This window comes from Lactuca serriola, chromosome 7 (assembly GCF_051521515.1).
Source record: "Lactuca serriola cultivar US96UC23 chromosome 7, Lser_US96UC23_V15, whole genome shotgun sequence".
Lineage (NCBI taxonomy): Eukaryota > Viridiplantae > Streptophyta > Magnoliopsida > Asterales > Asteraceae > Lactuca > Lactuca serriola.
Genome location: NC_136414.1, coordinates 171,406,313 through 171,418,812, shown reverse-complemented (window position 1 = coordinate 171,418,812; position 12,500 = coordinate 171,406,313).

The following is a 12,500-nucleotide window of genomic DNA, read 5'->3' as shown; positions in this document are numbered from 1 at the left end:
ACGAGGGAATGTACTTTCATCCCCAGGACCGCCCCGTCTATGTACTCGGGGCCTCCCCCGATTGCTGGAAGATGCGCGCGATACGATAAAGGCCCCTGGGAGAAACCAATGAAAAGCCAGGGTAGAGCCTCAGAGCCGGCCCAAGCGAAGATTGGCACTCGCAGGCTTGAGGAGCAGCCCGAAAAAGGGAAAGCCGTGGAGACGGCAGACTCGCCAGTCAGGCACACCGTGAGGCTGACTACAGCAGACCGGGAGGTTACAATTCCTGTTTTCCTGTTTCAATTTCCGGGAGTGAATGTAGGAAGTGCAGACGGTGGATCAGGTGTGAACATTCAACCAAAGGCGTCTTGGGGATCGGCAATAGCTAAGCATTGTGGCCATCACAGTTCCAGCTACGTATGGCTGGCGTACAACCTACGGGCTTCTTAGACAAAAGAAAAACAAGAAAAAAGTCTGCCTTCTTTGGTACCTTTAGTCCAATCTTAGACAAAGAGCAAGGAGGATATGAAGCACTGCTGGGTAGACCATGGCTCCAACCAGGTGGTTCATGACTGGGCTAAGAAAAAGAGTCTCAAGCAGGGAAACGCAGGATGGAAGGCGGAAAAGGCTTGGCTTTGTTTCACAGAAAAAGGACTAAGGAAATTGAGTTTTCGTAGTGGTGATGCTGGCGTCAGTTGACCCGGTTGATAAATAAATAAAGATTTTTTTCATTTATTTATATGCAAGATCGAAGACGCGATTCGCGCGGGTCTGCTTTTTTTTTAAGAAAGCAAGGAGGTTATTTGTTCGCTGGGCGATTCAGCGAGCCAAATCGCACTAATGCGATTCATTCGCCTACTATCCTATAGAGCAATTCAACCTCTTAGTAAGACTAGGGCTAGGAAAACTCATTCTATCTGGGGCCAGGTAGGTGAAGCGTCTAGCTTGGGGGGGGGGGGGGGGCGCCGAATCCCTGAAAGGCCTTGGTGATTCTCCCATTTTTAAATATGAAGATAGAAAACCATAATTTTCCCAAACTTCACTTAAAGAGTCTCGTATCCATGCTGCCTCGACTTTAATTTAAACTCGATGTTTGTTAACTAAGCGGGACACCCCCAAACTCTTTCTTATCAAAGCCCTTCCCCTTGTACAGCCTTACCAGGCTGTTTTCATTATGTGTTCTTTACGGGAGGTTAGGAGTGAATTAAGCCAATGCGTACAAATAGACAGACCAGGCTCATCCTTTTATGTTGAGGTCGCAAGTCTGTCTATGATTAAGAGTCTAGGTGGTGTTGAAGCTGGCTCATTCATGCTAGTCATCTTAGAGCTATGAGTCAGAACAATGTTCACCAACTCTTCCATAGTAATCTTGTTCATATATCGAAAAAGCTTTAGAATATGAGTTTCCATTGTTATATTAAAGTCTTTTGTCTCCTCCCCAAGGTAGCATTGCCGAGCGGGTGATCCCTGTCTTGTTTATCCAGCTAGCTTTTCCCCGTGGTACTCAAATTCTATTTGTGACAGCTCCTTCGGCTCGGCTACTTTTTTTTTAAGGTAAGGTGGGATCTTTACATTCTCAATAAAAATGCCTATCTACGCTGAGTTGAAGAGGGAACAAGTCCCACAGAGAGATGAGAAGTGGGGGAAAGAGTGAAATTACAATCTCTTCTGGAATGGAAGACCTCCCGTCCACTGACTACAAGACTGCAGCCTAACACCCAAGTTAGCTTGACGGTCAGCTAAATGAGTCCCTTCCCTCTTCACATGATGAATTTGAACTCAACATAGATTGAGAAATGTTTTCTCAGGATAAAGCATAGGCGCCTAGGTTCTTGATTATTACCATTCGTCCATCTAAGTTAAGAGAACCCCTTTTTGTTTGATATGATGACTTGAAAAGAATCAAGAGTTTGGACAAAACCATGGCCATGCAGGAGAGTTTCTGCTTCTGCAAAGTTTGCATCTTTGATCCCTAGAAGGGATCTCTGTTCAATTCCACATGACAGCACTATTTCCATCTCTTATGACCCCACCATAATCCTAATTCCAAGAGTAGCCTTCCCTACTCCTTCAAATGTTATTTGAAGATAAAATTTCCACAAGATTGAGATAGATATGTTTGAATTTAAATAAAAAAAAGTAATGAAATAAGACCTCGTCATGTTCATCCTTACTAGCATCCCATACAAAAAAGAAAATCTTTTTTTTCTTTTTATGGTCTGGATTTTTTTAATCACCTTAACGAAGGAGGTGGACTTCAACCAAGTCAGCCTTTCTTATGAAGTGGCTATGGCTATTTCCAAAGGAAAATAAAAAGCCACGGTGCGCATATTTGGCTGCTAAGTACCTCTCCAATGGAAAAAATGGATTGACCAACCCACCTCTTAAATATCCTGCATCTAGAAAGGTCTTATTTGATACAGAAAGACTTTCAGGCAGAACTTGGGCTAGACTTTGGTTGGGCAATGGTAAGCTGATTCGTTTCTGGGATGATGTTTGGCCATGCCACTCTACTCAGAGATGCATGCCATAATTTATATCAATTCACAAGGTTCTCATGATCTCAAAGTGATAGACTACATTCAATATGAAGGAGAAAAAAGGATTTATCCCTCTATTCAACTACCCATCCAAAAGCATTTGGCTTCAGAATACTTTATTTTTGCTTTTTTGATAGGGAGGATAATATCTTTTGGCAGCTCAATCCTCACGGTAATAATTATGCCAATTCTGCCTAAAAATCTCTTCAGGTGATCAAGAGGGCCCCTTTTTCAGTAGATGAGATTAGGATGAAAGGTATTATCTCAACGATGCTTTTCTCTGGCTTGCTTTTCAAAATTTCATTTTGGCCTGCGGTAATGTAATCGGGATTTTCATAAATTTTTTTTCTATGAAAGCAAGAGATGGAAAGTTTTGTTCTAAATTATGCCTTATTCCATGAGATCTAGAAGCACTTCTGCAACTTTATCTCTCTCCATTTCCCTTCCCTAACTTTTTTTTTACTTCTTTAAAAGGGGAATGAAGACCTTCCTTAGAAGTTGTCGCTCGATCAAAAGGATATAATACATACAAAACCTTAACTTCGCGGACTTTCCGAGGTATAACCTTCGCCACGACATTAGTGGCTTAGCTCTTCGCGCTTCCCGCAGGCTTTTTTTATAGGGAGAGAGTCAGGGGGGCGGTACGGAAGATTGGTCCGCTCCGCAAAGCTTAGCTTTTCGGTTCCCTCCCCCTATGCGGTCGGCCTTATTACCAGTCTGCCTCCTTTCTATTGATGGAATATATCAATACCCGAGCTCCTGCTTTCCTTGTGTTCTTCACCGGCGCTCGCCGGATGTATCACTCATCCCGCTCCTAAGGTAAGGAGTCTTCTGTGTGTTAGAATCTTTACGGGAATGAATCGCATATGTTGGTTGAGAATTGCTCGGGAATTCATTGATAATGATAATGACTTTGCCAGGTTCTAGGGGGCTACTATTCTTTTTTGTCGATCGAGCCGCTCTCCCTCATTCCACTCGTCCAGCCCTCTTCACGAACTTGTACAATCGATGCCACAGAGATAGCCAACTCTATTATCGAAAAAATAAGGAAAGGGGCGACGATTTGGCACCAGATATCCGGAGGTGTGGAAAGAGCAGCTGTGAGAAGCGGAAAAACCATCAAAAAACGACGATTGTTCGTGGAGGTTTCCACAGAAAGACCCCTTGGTTCTGGCAAACGGATCACAATTACAGGTACCTGGGAGCATACCGATGGAATGAACGAAATACGAACAGTTAACATAATATGGTCATAGATCTTAGGTTGTAACTTGATCATGAGCGAATTTGTTGATGTTGCACCCATCAAGTATGGAAAGTGCCAAACATTGGGAACTACCCGGGGAGGAGTTAGGAACAGGAACAAGGAGAAGCGAGAACCACTTAAATGGAGGAATCGATTGTATTTCGTCCTTTGTTCCCCATAGCAACTGGGGATCAAAAAGCACCAAATTTGATGACTTATTAAGGGAAAGACGAAGTAAGAGCATGCTATTGAAGACGTTGCAAGATATGTCGGGGAGGCCTCCGTTGATTGTGTACGAACAAAATACGAGTCCAAAGGCAAGGTAAGAATAAGAAAGGGTTTAGCTAATGGAGATATTAACTCTTCCGGGAACCAGTAACGCGTAAACCATGTCAAACCAAGACCGATCAATATCCGAACGGAACGGATTCGAACTTCTCCTATAATAGTTTCCGGTGCGAAATGAAATTCATAGGATATATATATGAGTAATTCAAAGGGTAAAGAGAAAGATTTTATAGGATTCTTTAGTAATGAACAAAACAAATAGGATTGATTATGTATCACAATTTCATCACTACATCGAAGGCTTTTTTGTAAATATATTGATAAGATAGCTTGGTATCCAAACTGTATCAATGATTGTGATCCTCATTGTGTAGTGTACATAATTCGTGTTAGGATCTACCAAAGAGGGTGGGTATAGGGCATCTAATAAAAAAGTTTCCATTTCTATCGGTCATAAAATCAATCAAAAAAGAAAAAGCAGACAGGAACAGTTTTATTCTCTAAACAAGCAGGTTTGGGGTTCTTTTTTTAACACCCTAATTCTCTTGTTTGTTGGCTTTAATACCATGAAAGAAAATAGAGAAAAAGACCTTCAAGATAATAACCATTTTCAAGAGACAAACTCCAGTGAACCACTTTCCTCCTCTCTTCTTTTCTTTTCTTCATTCCATTCATTCCCCTTTTAAAGAAGTAAAAAAAAAAAAAAAAAAAAGAATCTAACGCTCTAGTCTAATTGAAGACTTTCAACGCTCATGCTATTTGAAAGAGCTTTCAACATGGAGTGGAGACTCCATAACGTACACAAAGAGTAACCGCTCTATGAATATCATCCTAATTCAGGTCTTGTTCCGCACTTAAACGGATAACTCAAAGCCTTACCTTGACCAGGAAAACCTCGATGACATAATCGTTTATAGTCACTCACTGGAGGTTTGGAACCCTGAGTACAGTGTTCCGGGTGTAGCAGGAAAAGAGGCTGTACGTGAAAGGGTACTCAGACTAAAGTGCTATTTCTTGGCCATTGGATCAGCAAGGGTGTGATTCAGATGGATCAAGAGAAGATCAGGTCTGTTTTGGACTGGGAAGTGCCGAAGAAGGAGAGAGCAGGCAGCGGTGGTGAAGCCGGATGCTCGAAGCAATTTTCTTTTTTTTACGACAAGACAGCTCAGGAGGAGTAGAAAGTTGCCACAACCTAGGAGGGGTTTCTATTATAGGAAGCCAAAAAACTTGAGCCTTTTTACAAACTTCTTAAAGGGGGATAGCGACAGGACGGCTTCAAGGAGAACGTCGAGACGCCATCAGTTTGGAGCGCGAGGCCAGCAGAGCTTGCTGCAGAGGAGATCCGGTAACTGTTATGAATGTGGGGGAGTGGGGCATTTTTCTCGTTACTGCCCCAATGTTCAGATGAACGAATGCTGCTGGGGGAGTGCAGAATAGACCAGCTGAAGATGGAAGAGTGCACGTTGTGGAGCCTAGAGCCCGGGAAGCTCTAAAGGTAAGTGAAAGTCGGAAACATAGCGGGGGTTCTGAAGCTTAGGAGAGGAGACTGTTTCGCTGTCGTTAGATTGTGTGGCAACGTGAGCCAACGCCAGCAGAAAGGAGGAGGAGACGGAAGGCTGTATTCCGAATCTATGTCCGAATTGGACAGTGCAAAGATGATCATTGATGCTGGGAGTTCGGATAACATAGCGTCCACGGAGATGGTGGATCAGTTGGGGCTGGGGAAGTTCAAGCAGGACGTCTGGTGTGAGGTCGTCCCTATGTATTACATATCCTACTCGGAAGACCGTGGTAATACGAGTAGGGTGTTACCTGCGTAGGGAGAACACCGGTTGACTTTGAACGGCAAACGCGGTTATTGCCATCAGAAGACTTTGGTTGGCTAAGGAGAAAGGGTGTTGGCATAGCATTTCTGGACGTGGTGGAAGAGTCCATAGAATGCTATGCCTTGATAGCAAAGCCAACTAGCAGAGCCGAGGATCGGTGGGATGCCGTAGCTTTAAGAGATAAGGGCTGAGGCAATCGGAAAGGCTTTTTTTTTTAGGAAGGAGGCCCCCTCCCTCCTATGTTGTAAAAGGGAAGTGCAGATCTTTCTGCAACACTCTTCCGGCTTGATTACCCCCTAAGAGGAGGATATAGAAGCAGATTTAGTTGTAGGTAGGAGTGAGTCTACCCTGCAAAGCGGCTTCTCGCTTATCCCCATTTGGGAATGAGGAGATCCGACGTCAAGTGCAGGAATTGCTGTCGAAGGGGCGGGAGAGTCTCAGTCCGTGTTCAACGCCTGCTTGACTAGCTCAAAAGGAGGCAGCTGGAGTGTGTAGATGGGCTTTGAAGCAGGGCCACAGATATTTCAATTCGGAGACGGGGTGGAAAGACTTTCGTGAGAAGAGATGGTAGGCTTGATACGGATACAGCTGCTTATCACCCTAGAATCAACCAGTTCGACTATACCCGCCTTAATTCCCTCATTCAGGACAGATGGAACCAGGTTATGGATCTGTTCAAGTTGGTCGATCAATCCCTCCTTTGTTTCCCCTGCCTCCGGGCACCTTAGAAGAGATTTGATTGGAAGGAGGGTGAGGAACGAAGATAGTGGTTTGACTGCTGGGATCCCAATCGGCCTGCATCGGCGGAAAATGGAACTATCGAATCACGGGTGACTCCCTTTATCGGGATGGGAGGAATTGCTTAATCGGCATTTCTGTCAATCGGCGGAAGACTCATGCATCCTGGGAGGGTACGACTTCAAGGGATGGACTCGATCGAACGGCCAACCACTTTCCATTTTTGTAGGATATTCAATCCAAAAGACCATTATTAGCGTGTAGTAGATTGGCCCGAGTGCGTAATACGCCAGTCGAGAAGAAATCCCATCAATGGATACGGTAGAGGAACGAAAGTGGCCGGCGGCGGTGTAGAACTATAGCTATAAGGAGCGAAGCTCACACACACCGGCTGATGTAGGGTGGGATAAAGTTGCCAATGCGAGTCACGCGCAGAGTTGGACACTTTTTTTGAAGCGTGATGCTGATAAGTCCACTCAATAAGATACAACTTCCGGGGCCTTATGGGGGAGGGCCGACCTTGGTTTTAGCTACTGATGACGGGGCTGCATCGGGGACCGGAACAGGGGCACGAAGCTGCTCCGTGATATTCCAGATGAGTTGAAAGACTATGATCCCCTCCATTGACATCCACTCGCCCTAATGAATAAGCAGGAGAAAACCCATAAGCTTTTATCCGCGCCATGGCCTGCCAAAAGTAGAATCGGGGGAGGCTTTGGAAGAAAGGTTATGAACTAGAGAGGGACCTCCCTACCCCGCGGCAGATTAACTAGAGGAATGCCAGGTGATTTTTAAAGGAGGCGGTTGAAAGACCGGCCTTGAGAGGACATTCTCTTTCTTGAGCTTTCGTGGGTTACAAGATCGACTAGCACATCCAGCTTACTCTATCGACAGCCCAGCCAGATGAAGGATCAAGGAAATCGGGATCAGCTGCCTTTACTTTATTTAAGGGGGTCTTGAATCTCATGTCATCAAAAGTAGGCAGGCTTTGAACAACCAGATAAGAATCAGTTCCACTTTCAAGGGCTTTCGTCCATCTTTCGCCCATCTATCTCCGGATGCAAGCATTGATCTTGAATGGTGCAGTTATCATCTCTCTTAGGAGGCACTACCTCCAGACCTGCCCGACTTCCTCAACCTATCGGTCGAGTCACTTCCTTCCACTCGCCTTACAAGGACCTACTGGACTATCGGCTTTAGATAGTCATCTTCCTCCCCCTATCCTTCCTTTTCACTCGCTTCCTCTCGTCTTTGAGTCGAGTAGCTCTTCTCGATTGCTCTCAACCGCTTCTCCTTGAAAAGGAAAGGTAGGAGCACTTTAACGACGGAATGTACATATGCGCGCGAAGGTGCTGGACAATTTAAGGCTCTTTTTGCCTTCAGTAAAACCGGACAAAACATTGACTAAGTTGATTTAATTCGCATGAGAGGGCTTCGGGACAATCGAGGTGTCAAACATCCTCATTTTGTCTGTTCGCAACTTTCTTTCAATTGCTGGCAGTTGTCCCTGTCGGTGGACCACCCCCCCCCCCCCAAAAAAAAATTCCTATATTGAGCTTTCTTTTTTTTTGCCAAAATGAAAAAGAAGTTCTCGCTTATTTTTAGAATTTTTTTCATACTTTATTTAGATGTGGGCACTCTTCAGCCCGAGGACAATCTCTCAAATACACATTAAGATGTTGACCCTTTTTCTTTTCTTTGCTGATTCCTCTCAATGAAATTTTCCATGTTGCACTAAGTTACTTACGGATGTATGCATGCAGTCCGGGAACACTTTGGGGTAAACACCCATCCAAACAACTCCAACAAGAAAAGGTATAAATATGAAAACTTCTCTACCATTTAGATCGGAGAATTTATGGAGGAAATCCGGTTTTAAATTCCCAGAAACCACACGATTATATAGCCAAAGGGAATACGCCGCGCCTAAAATCATCCCAAGCTGCTAATGTGGCTACTAAGCTATTTCTTTGGAAAGCTCCTACTAAGATGAGAAATTCCCCGATAAAGCTGCTAGTACCAGGTAAACTCATATTGGCCAAAGTGAAAAAGAAGAAAATGGTAGAGAAATTCGGCATGGTGCTCACTAAACCTCCGTAATATCTAACAAGTCGAGTCTTATGTCGGTCATATAGAACACCAACACATAGAAAAAGGGCTGAAGAAACCAGTCCATGACTTAACATCAGTAGAATGCTACCTCCAATTCCATGTATGTTCAGACTAAACATACCAATAGTCACCAGATTCATATGAGCTACTGAGGAGTAAGCAATGATCTTCTTAAGATCGATCTGTCTTAAAGTGGTCAAGGAAGTATATATTATAGCAATCGCGCTTAAAGTATAAATGAAAGGAGTGAAACAAAGTGTCGCTTCAGGAAACATGGGTATTGAAAATCTTAAAAAGCCGTAGGTTCCCAATTTTAAAAGAATTCCCGCCAAGATGACGGATCCTGCCGTAGGTGCCTCTACATGAGCTTCGGGTAACCAAATATGAACTGGTACCATAGGCACTTTGACGGCGAAAGAGGCGAAAAAAGCAATCCATAGAAAGATTTGGCGCCGCTCACTAAATTCTGTGGTTAATAAAATTTGTAAATCGGTGGTTCCTGTTTGGAAAAGAATCAACAGAATAGCTAATAGCATAAAAACAGATCCAAGTAAAGTATAAAGGAAAAGCTGATATGCTGCCTTGATCTTTCTTTGTCTCGAACCCCATACCCCTATAATAATGGTAGAGTAAGGGGTGGCCCCAAAGCGGAATTGACCGGTGGTGATTGGTCGAAGCTCCAGTAGGTAGCCACTCCCTTCTCGGGGAACCGTACGTGAGACTTCCGCATCATACGGCTCCGTCCCGAGCTTCCGTCGTCGGCCTTGTCATTAGACCACTATCTATGCATGTATTTTCAGCCTGGACTCTATAATCTTTTGCTTCTCGGGTGGTGGCGAACAATGCTGCTTGCGTTGTGGGGGATGCCCGCCCGTAGGGCCCGGCCTGCTTCCCGCCCGAAAGAACCACTCACTAGCTAGCCGGACTAGTGGGGGGCCTATCTGGAGACATACTGAAAACCATGCCTTTCGAACCAAACGCAACGCCCGTCTTCCAAATCAAAAGAAAAAAGGGGGAAGAAAGAAGGAGTGCAGCCTGTAGAGCACATGTAACGCACAGTCGGGTTGCTCACGTAGCGGATCTCTCTCTTTTTAGATATCTATAGATAAAGAGAGAGAGAGGTGTGAAAGTAATAGCTTTATGTTATGGCCGCCCCCCGGCTTACGGCCTTTACGCTACTACTACTGTGATGTGAGCGGTTCAAATTGGTTTGATCTTTCCCGATCATCCTGGCCGGAACTTGTACGCAGCACTTGTACGGAGGTGCATGCATAAAGGTTTGGAACTTTTTTATTATCTGAATCTTAAGAACTGGACCCTACCCTATTCTCGAACCCTCTGCCGAGCTCCACCCTGCCCGCATTTCGTTTTTTTTTTTCTTTTTTTAAGGGGCAAAAGAAATGTCTCCACCTGCTGCCAACAGTCTTTCTTCGGAATTCTACTGAACGGGTCGATCCTCCCCCCCCCCCCCCCCCCCGTTTGTTTTAGCAACTTATCCTAAGGTCTCCTCGCCAAGAGCTCCCCGGCGACGACAGAGGAAGCAACCCGCCTGCTGTGGCGGGGCGGCTTTTTTCTTTCACAATAAGACCTGGACGATTATCCCTACCCTCGGTAGCTTACGAGTTTACGTCCATCCCTGGTCGGGTACAGTTTCCTTTTTCTTTCTCCCTTGTAGCTGTTACCCGAATTCGCGCAAGTGTGTCCACACCCCCCAAACTGACTTGACGAGGAATCCATTCTCGCGAACAAACACAACCCCTACACACACCTAGGAGCACCCCTTCCTGCATATCCATACAAGACCCGAGTAGGCGGGTCGAGGTCCTACGAGGTACCCACTACTCGGAGTACCCTCCCCAAAGGAAAAAGATGTGTTTTTCAGGTTCGGTTCTTCTTAGTTGGGTTGGGTGGGTTCGACCAGAAATGCTATGCTTACACACAAGACTACCCCTCTTCCCGAAAGCTTCGCGGGGACTACTTTACGACGACGGACGACCGCCCGTAGGGGGTTTACTGCACAAGGCCCCTGCAGAGGAAAAGCTTGATCCCAGCGAATATAAGATGCTCAGCTCCGCACAACATAGGGATTAGCACGCTTTCGGGAAGAACATAGAATAGTAGAGGATCCAGCATGCGGAACACGGCGATCATTAGAAATTCACGAATTAGAGATGTTGTAATATACTCTTTCCCATAACTTCTCATACCAGACCAACCCACTAAAATGCAAATAGGGATCAGAAATGTGGTCAATATCACGAAGAATAAAGAGATACCGTCTATACCCAAATAAAAATGGATGTTTTCATAAGGAAGCCATCGAAGGCTTTCCACAAATTGAGATTTGGCCGTAGAAGGATCGAATTGTATCCGAAGAACAGGGGAATACAAAAAAGTAATAAGAGAGGCGCACAGACCAATCAATCGTATCGGTCGTATTCTTGAATTTGGAATGAAAAGAGGAGTAATGCTTCCTAGCACGGGACACAGAATAAGACCACTTAGATCAGAATAGCATTCACAGAAATGTTCTAACATAGAGTAGAATCTAACATTGAAGAGATTAGTTGACAACAGTCAAAAGATGGGCGCCTAATTCCAATACAATAGGGGTCTACCAGTGCAAGTCAGCTGAACACCGTGATTGATGAGTGGGTAGGTGGGTTAGGTGCACCTCTCGCCCAGTGGGAAGTCATGAGGCTAGTCTCCCCCCCCTGAATGAAGAAGTAGTAAGGCCCCCTTCCCGCGTATGCGCCTTGATTTAGTATTTAGTTTCTATTTTGATTCTTTCTATTTTTTAATGGGAATCTTTCTAAAAAAATATATCTGGCAAAACGCAATTCGTCGAGTTCAATCCAAGGTGCACCTTGCCTTTTTTTCAGGTAGCTTTCTTACGCCTATTCAGCTAGGGGGCCATTGGTCATAGCTTCAATTCGTCGAAGGAAAAAAAAGAAGAGAAAGAAAGGGAAGTTTTTTCTTTCTTTCAATCCAAATAAGAGAACAAAGAAACCACTCAAAAATGAAAGTTAGATAAAATCAAGAAGTTTCAGTAAGAACTAGCACTAGACTTCTTCCCCCCTTTCGACTTTTCCTCTCTCCTTTAGTTTGTGCTTCCACCCGGGCTTTTCCTTCTGTTTTATAGAGACGGAAATTCTTCTAATAATTCATGTAGAAAGGTGAGGCATTTTCCCCGGCATACGGAAAAAAAAGGATGACGCAAAAGACGAGTAAGGGACGGGGAGGGGGAGGCTCTCGAAACCAAACGAGACTAGAAGGAACATGGGAATTAGCACAATTCATATGAGTGCTTTTGTCTCGAAGAGCCAACAAAGGGGCAGCCCTCTATCTCTATCTCGGTCTCCGTTTAGCATCATATATCGATCTGGAGAACATTTTGATTGGTTGTAGTGCGGATTAAGGAGCTGCTCCTCCATGCTGTGGCTATGGAGGTGGGGGCTGTCGCCGCCTGATAGAGACAGAAGCGGGGGCCACCGGAGTTATCTGCGTCGAGTGTGTCAATTGAAAGAAAGAAGAGAGACAACTCAAATGTCAGCGCAGAAATAGAAAGAGTCGTGCCGAAAAAAGTGGAATTCTTCTAAGATCCATTGCTCGATTTTTCTGCATGCTCTGCTTCCAAAATGCAGAGAGACTTGCGAGGACAGATCCGGGTTGGTTGGTCCGGAAAGTCATGGGAGAGGCAGGCTAAGTGAAATAATATACTGGTTCTACTATAGAATCTTATGAATCAAGCACGGCACACTTTCTATATCT